General features: G+C 32.4%; 1 protein-coding gene and 1 non-coding gene across 3 annotated transcripts in view; both read right to left on the bottom strand.

Moving 5' to 3' along the window:
- LOC115216733 (low-density lipoprotein receptor-related protein 6-like) overlaps positions 1-12,031 on the bottom strand; it is a 719,088-nt gene that overhangs the window by 194,741 nt on the left and 512,316 nt on the right. The window lies entirely within an intron of this gene.
- Positions 399-504, bottom strand: LOC115220407. Its single transcript, XR_003882525.1, has one exon. It is a non-coding gene; the product is annotated as a U6 spliceosomal RNA (small nuclear RNA).

The following is a 12,031-nucleotide window of genomic DNA, read 5'->3' as shown; positions in this document are numbered from 1 at the left end:
GCCAATGACAAGTGACTGAGACCTTTGGTGATATGCTGTGCTAGAGAAGACTCATCAAATCAAGTGAAATTGTAGTTGTGGCTGTTGTCAGTGTCATGTAAGTGAAATTGTAGTCATGGACGTTGCTGGTGTCATGTAAATAGCACCTGTGCCAGTGGCATGTAAAAAACACCCATTACACTTTCGGAGTGGTTGGCATTAGGAAGGGCATCCAGCTGTAGAAACCATGCAAAGTCAGACTGGAACCTGGTGCAGCTCTCTGACTTACCAGTTCCAGTCAAACCATCTAACCCAAGGAAAAGAGTTAGCAAGGAAACCAGATGTTAAATGATGATGATATATATATTCTTTTATCGGTTTCAGCTCAAAGCTGTGGCCATGCTGGGACACCACTGTTGGAAAATATGGATCACTTCATGAATTTTCATGTCATCCTTGTGCAGGGGCCATGCTAATCTTCTCTGTATCATTCCAATTTTAGTATCTGTATTGCCGACAGATTTCTAATCTTAGGTGATAACAAGACATAGATAACGAGAGGATGTTCCACGTAGCTGAAATATTCTCCTCTGCAAGATGTTTAATTATTTCCATTTAGTTTAGAAATCAGAGAATGAGTTACCAAAAGTAATGCCAACCTACTTTAATCTACCTTTATCTATTTTCTATCTATGGAAATACTGTAAGCTTGAATCTCTGTCAGGTCATAACTGCTATGTTTCAAAGCAATTAGACTATAAAAAGCCTATAATTACACCATATAATGGAATGACTAGGTGAATCTTATTAGAACACAAGAACAAGCCAAAAGTTTGTCTTTGATTAGTGATTCTTTTAGTGACCTACATTATTAGAATTGTAAGCAAAGTTTTTTCTTTGTAATATCTCATTAAATCTTATTAAAAAATCAACAAATACAAAAGAAGCAAGTCAAAAGAAACAGATGTAAAAAATAAATGGACTCCGTCATCAGCTGAAATTAACTGTTAGAGGAGAAACTGGGGATTGAAACAAAAATCTGTTGATTTGTAATTTGAAATAAGACTAGAAAATAAATTAGATTCAGCAAGTTGAATGAAAATGTAAAGAAAAACTAATCAAATATTTACAAATCATGAATTTCATCTTTAATCAGAATACTATGGCAAGAAATAACATGTAAGAAACAAGGAAAAAGTGAGTTAGAATAATCTTTTTGTCAATAATCATAATTAACCTAATTTTTCAAGTATTTATCTCCAATAATGAAGAAGATGCAAAAAAAAAAAAAGAAAATGTAATTGCTTATGTTGTAAAAGACTGGAAAGCAAAACTGGAAACCTAAAAATGCTACGCCATCCTCTGTTTGCGCTTGATCAACAAATCTGATGAAAAGCTAACATAGGAATGTATGATGAACTTTGGGTTTAGGCAATATTGCAGGGATCAGCTTTCTCTAATATCACAATCCATGTTTAGAAAGTTCTGCAGTAATGATAATCATGTCCTGACACCATCTTGGACAAATGCATGCTTTTCATTACAGACCAACATACTGTCTACTTTACAGACTAACATACTATATGTTGTTAATTTGTTTTACATCTACATTTTTTCCATGCTTGCATTCTTGAATATATTATTGAACCATTGCTTTACATCTAGATGCCTTTCCTATTGCTAACCCTTACCTATTTTTTTAAGTAAGGGATCTTGTAATTCACACGTCTATGAAGGTACAGAGTAAGTGGAGAAGTTGCAATAGAAGTCACAACACCACCTGCAGAGGCTGTGATAGAGTGAACACCTCTGTGTGTGTGTATACATGCACATACATAAATACATACATACACATATATATATGTCAGGTTTCTTTCAGTTCAGTTTCCATCGGTCAAATCCACTCACAAGCTTTTGGTTATTGTAGAAGACATTTGCTCATGGTACTGCACAGTGGGACTGAAACCTGAAACCATTTGGTTGGGAAGCATACAAACATTTACATCACACACACACACAAAGTAGAAAGGTATGTGTATATTGAGAAAGGAAAGCAGAATCAGACCATTGAGCAAAAATACCTTGTGGTATTTATTTCCACCTCCATTTGCATTCTTTATATCCAGGTCATCTTAGTCAGTCTACTTTATAGCATTGGAAAAATAAGTACCAAATAAGTACTGTGGTTGCTGTCATGGACTGAAACCTTTCAAGGTAGTGCTACAGTTTAGTTACTGTCACAAAGACTTGAAACAGGTAAAAGAACAAACTGGTAAAGGAATAGAGGAATTAAAGATAATATGTTCTGTAACCAAAGAAGTTGCAAATAGTTCGGGGAATAAGAAATCACTTTGAAATGGATTTTATTAAATTTTAGTAAAATGACAGGAAATTGCTACAATAAGGGAAACAAGCAATAAAAAATGTTAGTGAATATTAAAATTTTTTTGTAGCTTGTAAATGTGTCTTTGAAGGAAAATACAGGTGTGATTATTGTTAGGCTAGCTCTGATTGAGCAAACATATGGTTCAAATGCATTCCAAATATAACCATTCTGTTCTGTATATAAAACTGTATTATCCAACAAGACTTTCCTTTTATTAAAACACTAGAATGTAATTTAGCTGCTATTTCTGGCTGATTAGGCAACTATGTAGATAGCTCTTCATTGGCTCAAAAAGAAACAAAGTAATAATCCCCGATAGACACAAAAGAAAGTAAAGTTTGAACTAACTGAATTATCAGAACTGTTAAAGTGGTTCACTGTCACAGCATATCTCCTTACATGTCTTTCAGTAAATACATACATGTGTATATGTGTGTGTATGTTTCTGTTTGCATGTTCTGTATTTGTATATATGTGTGGGGTAATGTGTGTGGATGTTTGAGTATATCTAATTGTGCTTGTTAGAATATAGTAAACTGTACTACCAATAAAATGTCTTAGGGTTAGAACATTAAACTTATTAAGAACAATTTGTAAGGAAATGGTTAAAAAGATTCCACATTGTATCTGTGCCAGATTGTATTGTTTCACATTTTTTGTACATTTTATGTTGTAATAAATGTTGTATTACTGACACTAGAGAGAATTCAGTCAACATACTAGCTTCAAAAGATGGTTCTGGACACCAAGAAAAAAGTATCGTAATTACAGAGAAACTTATATGAGCATATTTTATCATTAAATTAGCTAAGCTATAGATCTGGTTAGATAATCCCACTACACATTTAATCTTATTTCTCCATCAATTTGATTCTGTCGAGTGAATTGGCAGCAATGTTAGATTCTTATCTACATTCAACACATTTATGGCACTAATTTCAGGAAAAACGTGTCTGAGCTGCTTTTATCTGACAAGATAAAAGTAAAACACACTTGGTAATTAGAAAGGTTTTCTACCACTGATTATCCAAATCAAGATGTGTGTCACAGTTTCTGCTAATGTGGAAAAAATAAATAAATAAAAACTAAAAATAACAACAATAATAAAATGTACAGAAAATTATCTGATACATAAAAATGTAACTTTTAAATTGTTAATAAAAACATCCAGACTTATATTAAGATAGTAAATATTTCTTTATACATTTCATATAAAAAGAGGAATCTATTAATCATAAATGTCGGATGGCACTTGATTAGACATTTATCTTGAAATGAATTGTATTATACAAACAGTAACAATGTAGCTGCTACTTCACATGACTATCAGTTAAAGTATTAGCCACATAAGGATCTCTTCAGTCTTACATCTGATATCAGCAAACAGCAAAGCCATGCAAGACATTCAGAAAGCAGATCACTTCTCAATTGTTGACCAGTGGTCAGAACAAATGAAAAATGTCACTGAAATTTCTTCAGATCTAATTGAGAAGAGTTTTCATCTTACCTAAAAAAATTTCTAAGTGCAGATGTAATGAAAGAATACATTTGATTGTAACTCCTAACCATCCAATAGATCATCAAGGTATCAACAATTCAGTTATTTTCAATTGTACCAGGTTGGATTCCAGGAAATGATTTATGATATTTCATGAACAGAGAGAGAAAACAAATATCTTAGATAATAAAGCAAACCTTTACAGACAGACACTTTAGTCAGGGAATCTCGCACAATGCTGCAATAAAATAAATGCAATCTTTCCCTCTGTACATGTGTGTGTGTGTGTATGTGTGTGAATTCATATATCACAGTTACATACAAAGATAATGATATTTGTAGTATTGTACATGATATAGTAGTTTTGCACTATGCATCTGTAGTATGTGATTGCAACAACAGCACACAATTGTCTCCTAAATTACAAAGTTGCAAATTACTGAAGACTGTAATCTTCCTTACCTACCTACACAAACAATAATATAACCTGAGACAAGGTGATGGGGGAAGCTCTATGTAGTTACTCAATTTACAAGAAACAGTAGCCAAATTTCCCTTCAATTTTCAAACAAATGATATTTAAAAATATTCTGGTTAATGAAGAATTACATAGTGATACCTGAAAAATGACAATGAGCATGGTTGGAATGCTTTTAATCATAGGTCTGCTAAATCTGTGCTCAGTGAGGACTAAGCAACAACCACAAAACCATAATGGAGCAAATGTCAACAAGGATCTTCTACATGGTGCTTGAACGAGTAGAAAAAGCAGCTAAATCTGCAAAACATACTGTAACACATTAAAAGAAAGGAAGGAGACACTGGATAATTGAGGTAAATTTAATAGGATGGTTACAGCTGGAATATCTTTGATCATATGCCTGCTCTATCGAGTTTGACCTGGGGTTAAACAACAACAACAACAACAGCAGCAGCAACAACGATAATACATAATGAAACAAGTTTTTTGGTCAAAATTCTAGCACTATGAACTCATAACAATTTCTCTTATATACATCATCATTATTATCCTAATTCCATCAAAATACAAAAAAGAAATAATGCACGAATATTGTATTCTATGTGACACAAAAGCTGTAACACGCTTGGAATTGGAATGTAAAGAAAACGGTAATGTAAGTGAACAATTTATATAGTAAATCATAAATCCCAACCATTTAACCGAAAAATAAAAAAAAACTGTTCTTTTATACATAAAAAGTATTTTTATTACTGTTTTTTGAAATCGTTTCAACAATTTATTCCTGTTATGGGAAACCCTGTATATAGAAAAAAGGAATTACATACTTACACAATACACACATACATATAGGCACATACAAGCATACATATACAAATGTGTGTATGTATGTGTGAATATGTATGTATGTATGTATGTATATATATATATATATATATATATATATATATGTTGCTTATAGGACAGTAGTAGCAGTTTAAAAGTAATAATATTTTAGTAAATACTGACATTAACTGTCTGCTAATGTCCATTATATCCACAAACAAAATTTACTGTTGTGATTTTTTTTACATATTTTTCAAGAGGTGGAACATTTTGGATATAATAACAAAATAACTGTTGAGATTGTTGTGTATTTCAAAATTAATATTGCTGGAGCTTTTATAAAATAATTCTGTAGTAAGTATATATTGGTGTCGATGAAGGGAAATTTAGCTATTTTTTATTTTGTCATGCAAACTATGAGAAAAAAATAAACCTCATCTTACCATCAGCTAGTTAACATTTAAACTGAATGTCCAAAAAGAAAACTCACTTTTTCAATAATTACTGTTATTTGTGGAAACCTAACCCATAATTGTAATTAATTAACGAATATTATGTAATTGATATCTTAATTTGAAATGGCTAGGGAGATGGAAGGAAGCACAATACATTATCAAGAGAATGGTCATCTACTGATGGTGATCGGATATTTATACATGAGATCAAAATATGACAAACAAATGATATATTTCAGAAACCTAATATTTTCTCCATTCTCTGCTGACTGAAAGATGTTCTTTTATAACAGAGCAACTTAATCTATATAAACCAAATAGTCATAACATTGAGCTTTTAATATATATATAAAAAAAAATTATAACAGCTAAAGATATGTAACACACAAAGAGCTCTTGCCCTCTCTGTCTGTCTGTCTATCTATCTATTTACACACCCTACCACACCTACAAAGATGAAACTGAGAAATCAGTGGTATACCTAGAGTGTGTGTCACTTGGGGCAGCACTTGAGTCCTTCTCACTGCCCACTATTAAGGTTTATACAGCAGAGCCAAATGTGCAATCCCATAAAAGCAGAGCCTAGGGTGGACTGCAGCCTTGTCCACTGAGAGAACTACTATATATATATGATAAAGTTGTGACAAGATATGTATATAAATCTATTTTTCCACAATAATATAAATACCTATGGATATGTAACATAGAACTGATATACATATGTTAACTTGTATAGCCACTAGCCACAGATATGAAACACAGAGCTAATTTATGTAAATATCCATACCCACAAAAAAGTGACTGAGAAATGCTAAATATAAATTTATATAGCCACAATGATGTATATTAATCTATTATAAAACATATCTATGTATATATATATATCTATATACATACTTAGACACACATACATATACATTAACATTATCACAAATATATATATAAATTAAAAGATCACAGAGATGTAATAGAGTTTCTTATGTATTAATAGCCAAAGAGATGCAGCTTAAAACTGATGTATATAAATCTATTATGTAATACAGAATTCACCACAATGAAAACATATGTACCCACAATGTGGAGACAGAAATCATATATATATATAATCATCATATATATATTATATATATATATATATGTATTATTATATATAATATATATGATGATGATGATTATATATATATATATATATATATTATATATATATATATATATATATATATATATAATATATATATATATATATTTATTATATATAATATATATGATGATGATTATATATATATATATATATATATATATATATATATTATATATATATATATATTTATTATATAATATATATGATGATGATTATATTTATATATATATATATATATATATATAATCATCATATATATATTATATATATATATATATTTATTATATATATATATATGATGATGATATATATATATATAATTACATATATGTAACATTACACACTATTCCATATGTAAATCAATATAGCTACATATATGTAACAGAGTTGCAATATATTATACATTAATAGAGTCACAGAAGCTGAGCACATTTACCAAAAGTAGAGCATCTAAAATAATTGAAAACAAGACTTGGCAACATTTATGAAACATTTTCTTTATTGAATACTAATGTAGCTTTCTGTTGAGATTTTTGCCCTTATTCTGAGACAGGGATGACAGGACAGCTTTACAAAGGCAACGGAAGAATGGTAGATAGATTTTTAGTGTCATCTTCAATGGATGAGTGTGAATGTATTATGTTTCAGCAATAACTGGCATTAAGTGAGAGGAGTTTGCCATTGAATAGCTGACTTTATTATATTCTATAATGTATGCTCTGAACATCTATCAATAATAATAAATGAATAATAAAATAAAAAGTCAAACACTGCACACAATAACTATAATAGTATTTAGATGAACTCTATAAATGGTATTTGTTAACAAATAAGGTACAAGAGTTTCCATTATATCTGCAATAATCCACTGAGAGATAACAACACTGGCACTGTATGGGGAACATTTACAAGACATTGAGTAAATAGTGACAGTGTATAGCAACAATACAGATAACGGAAATTAAACAATGATGATGATGATGCGGGCAATGATGATGATGAGGGCAATGATGATGATGATGACAATGAAGGTGATGATGATAATAAGAATGAAGCGGAAGAGAAGTCAGAATATCTTGTTTCCCTTGGAGACTAACATTTACCTGATAGCCACTCTGCTGGCTGACAAAAATATCTTCTAGACTTATTTTAGTAACATCTACTTATATTTAAATGCATGTCTTGTTGCCAAGCACAGAATGTAAGACGAAATTAGTGGACTCACCAAAGCAACACCTGTCCAGCAAGTCAATAAAAGAAATCTCTATTTACTTGTTAGAAATAGTAGCTAAATTTCCCTCAAATCACAACTAACCATCCTTAGAAAAATGCAAATATACATTGACTAATGTAGTCTGGCATGTATTATGGTATCAGAATGGACAGTCATGGCTGTAAGGCTATTAGTTACAGATTTGCTTCATTACGGTTAATAAACAACAACTCATGCTGTGAGAAAGAAGCTAATTGCCACCTGGTTCACATGTGATTTACAAAATAAATACACCAGTCAACATTCCAGTTGCACACACACACACACACACACACCACCACCACCACCAGATTGGTTGGGGCATAGCTGACACTACATGAGTGTGTGTATGGGGGGTTAATGAAGAAGTAAATGAAGGCAGTGATGATGATCATGGCAAAGAGTGTAGTGATAGTGGTGAAAATAACAATGACAATAATAATAATAATAATGAAATTATTGTATACAGTGCTCAGGTGCATCACAAGGAAATGATGATAATGAATATGATGATGAATATAATGATGGTGATGATAACAGTGATGAAGATGATGATTGGGATGATTATGATGATGGTGGTGGATAAGGGTGAGGGTGATCACGATGAAGTTGATGACGATGGTATGGATGATGACGGTGTGCAATTTTTCAGCTCCAGCTTATCTTTGATTGAGAAACACATCACTGTGACTATCTCATCTTATTTTTCAGGCACAAAGCATGAAGTGAGGGAGATTTGATTGCTATGTCACACACAAATACTTACACAGAAGCCTCTTTTGATTTGATGCTAATGATGACAGTGGCGATGATAGTGTTGACGGTGATGGTCATGAGAATGATGACATTGATAATAATGTTATTAGTGGCTATTGTTTCTGCCTCTGGACTGCAGCCATTCTGGAGTACTGCCAGTTAGAGAATAATTGTTTATATCAATCTTAACACTTGACTATTATTTTAACTGCAAGAAGAGAAATCTAGTGAGGGGGCCTCTATATGATGGTTCAACCTGCTGGAAATAACAGCAAAATCTTCTCCAGATTACATCACAATGTCTTAAAATTAGGAAAGAAAAGCACAGTAGATATTCCTGAAAAACAGAACAGTTATGGCTAGAATGTTTTTGATCATTGGTCAGTTTGATCAAAGTTGATCTGGAGCTAAACACCATTAGCACTACAACCATTAACAATAACAACAATGACAACCACCTCACAAAGATGCAAGGCACATTTTCCAAGTGGTTGTCTTATTCTTTCCAAAGGTATTCTCAAAATATCAATTGTCATTCGAGCATGACATGGAAATTTTCCAGCATTTGCTTTCTCTTTCTAGTCAGTCATACCGTGTGTGTGTGTGAGAGAGAGAGAGAAAATTCTGGAAAGGTGAGTGAACTACTTAGAGAGAGAGAGAGAGAGAGAGAGAGAGTAAATTCTGGAAAGGTAGTGAGTTACCTATACGTGAACCCTTGTCTGGGAATATACCATACCATAACTAGCATCATGCGAATAAAATTTGTCAAAAGTCTAAGCTGTCATTCCTGGGAAGTTTGGATGCAACAATGTATTGTCTTTTACTTCAAAAAGGTTACAATCATTTGCTACGCGAAGAGATGAAACTTGATCCTTACTTTCTAATCAAATTAAGCATTCTCCAGAGGTAAAATGTGGATAAACGATTTACAACAGTTTAAAAGGTCAGAATAATGCCGTTTCCTTAAAGCCCAAGTGAAATAAAGAATTAATTAGGCTAATTATATTCTAGATAAAACTTGGGAATTAACTGTTGCTAGTGTTTAAAATAAGATTTATTCAGCATCAGACGATGGAATTTGTCACTTATTAATTTTTAGAAAATGTTCTAGCTGCATATAATCCTTTACTTCTATATTAAAGTAATTGATAGAATAGAACTTTCAAGAAATTATAATAAATGACTATCCCAGAATTATTGTAGTGTGAAGAAACTTAGAATAATGAAGGTCAGCTCTGATCAAATAAACTTGTCATCAAAAGACATTCTAGTGGTAAACTCCTTGTCTTTTTTTTTCTCTTTTGTTTTTTAAACCTAGTGTTTCAATCATAGGACTGTATTAAAATGTTAGGTTGTAATTTGAGAGAGTTTTGACGATTAGTTTTAGCAGGATGAGTAGCCACAGAGGTAGGACTTAAGACCATGACATATGAAGCAGTAGCTTAGAATCAAGATCATTCTATAGAATGTATATACATGGATTTAGCAAGCCATAAAGTACAGATTTATTATAATTGATTTTATTCCCTTACCTTAGTACATTTTTTTATGTAGTTGATATTTTGGCATTATATAAGATGCTCTATTCTTAGCTTGAAAAATAACTGTAGGACTTCAGATGTTCAGATATTCTTAGGCTTCACTCTCTCATTGAAATCGTAGTATAACTATTGTACTTTGTTTGAAAACCTTGTTCTTGCAATTGTTCACATTAATAAAAGGAAATAATGACTAGATATATGTGTATTTGAAAGTAGATGTTAGGTACAGAAAAATGTGTAGGATAATTGTTTTAGCAGGAAAATACAAGTGTAGGAGACACAAAATTATTGCATTATAGTGGTATTTTGAACAAATAACTGTTAGGTGGACTTTAGAATTATTAAAATACTAGAAAACACACCAAGGAATATTTAATGGGGGAAATTTTAAATTTTATGTTGTTGTCAAGTAAAGATGTAAAGGGAGTATTCTAGTAAGAGTCTTCTTGTAAGAGTTTATTTTTTTGAGTCTAATACATATGAATATTTAATAGTTTACTGCATATGTAACAAGAAAGCTACAGTAGATTAATGATTGTTGTATATCATAAGAAAAAAGTACATAGGTTTAGGTGAATACAAGGTAAGAGAAAAATATTTAGAATAGTTGAATGCATTGTTCTTATTGTCCAAGTTTAAGAGCTGATGTTTATAAGGAAGCAAAACACAAGAAAATACAGAAGGAAATCATAAGTGAATGGAAGCCTAATGGATACAGATAGTTAGTATTGTATATCTGAAAGAATTGATAATATAAAAAGAATCCATACATACATGCATTATATACATATATACTCTGCAGGATGGTTGGTGTTAGGAGGAACATCCAACCATAAAAACCATATCAAAACAGACACAGAAGCCTGGTGTAGTCTTCTGCCTGGCTGGCTCCTGTCAAACTGTCCAACCCATGCCTGCACGGAAAGTGGATGTTAAACGATGTTGATGATAGGACATGTGAAGGCTTGTAAGAAATGAAGCTAGCATGCTTCACTGGATGTGTAATGTCAGTGTGCATGTTTGACAGAGTGTCTTAAGAGAAAAGTTGGGCATAAGAGGCATCAGATGTGGTCTGCAATAGAGACAACTATGCTGGTATGGTCATGTGATGTGTATGGATGAGTCAGCTGAGTAAAGAAGTGCTGATCTTTAACTGTAGAGGGAACATGTGGAAGAAGTAGACCCAAGAAGACATGGGATGTGGTGGTGAAGCATGATCTTCGAACATTGGACATCACTGAGACAATGACTAGTGACGATATGCCATGCTTGAGAAAACCCATCAAGCCAAGTGAAGTCATAGTTATGGCTGATGCTGGTGTCATGTAACTGTCACCTGTGCTGATGGCACATGCAAAACACCTTTTGAACATTGGGCTTCACAGAGGCAATGTCGCTGATGCCAGTGTCATGTAACTAGGACCCATGCCAGTGGTGGCATGTAAAAAGCACCTATTGAGCATTGGGCTTCATGGAAGCAATGACAAATGACCGAAACCTTTGGCAATATGCTGTACTTGAATAGAAAACTCATCAAGCCAAGTGAAATCATAGCCGTGGCAGATACTGGTGTCATGCAACTGGCACCTGTGCTAGTGGCATGTAAAAGCATCCATTACACCCTCGGAGTGGTTGGAATTAGGAAGGGCATTCAGCTGTAGAAACCATACCAAATCAGACTGGAGTCTAATGCAGGCCCTCAGCTCACCATCTCCCT

The sequence above is a fragment of the Octopus sinensis genome, linkage group LG1 (assembly GCF_006345805.1).
Source record: "Octopus sinensis linkage group LG1, ASM634580v1, whole genome shotgun sequence".
NCBI lineage: Eukaryota > Metazoa > Mollusca > Cephalopoda > Octopoda > Octopodidae > Octopus > Octopus sinensis.
This window is presented reverse-complemented; position numbering and strand designations above follow the sequence as displayed.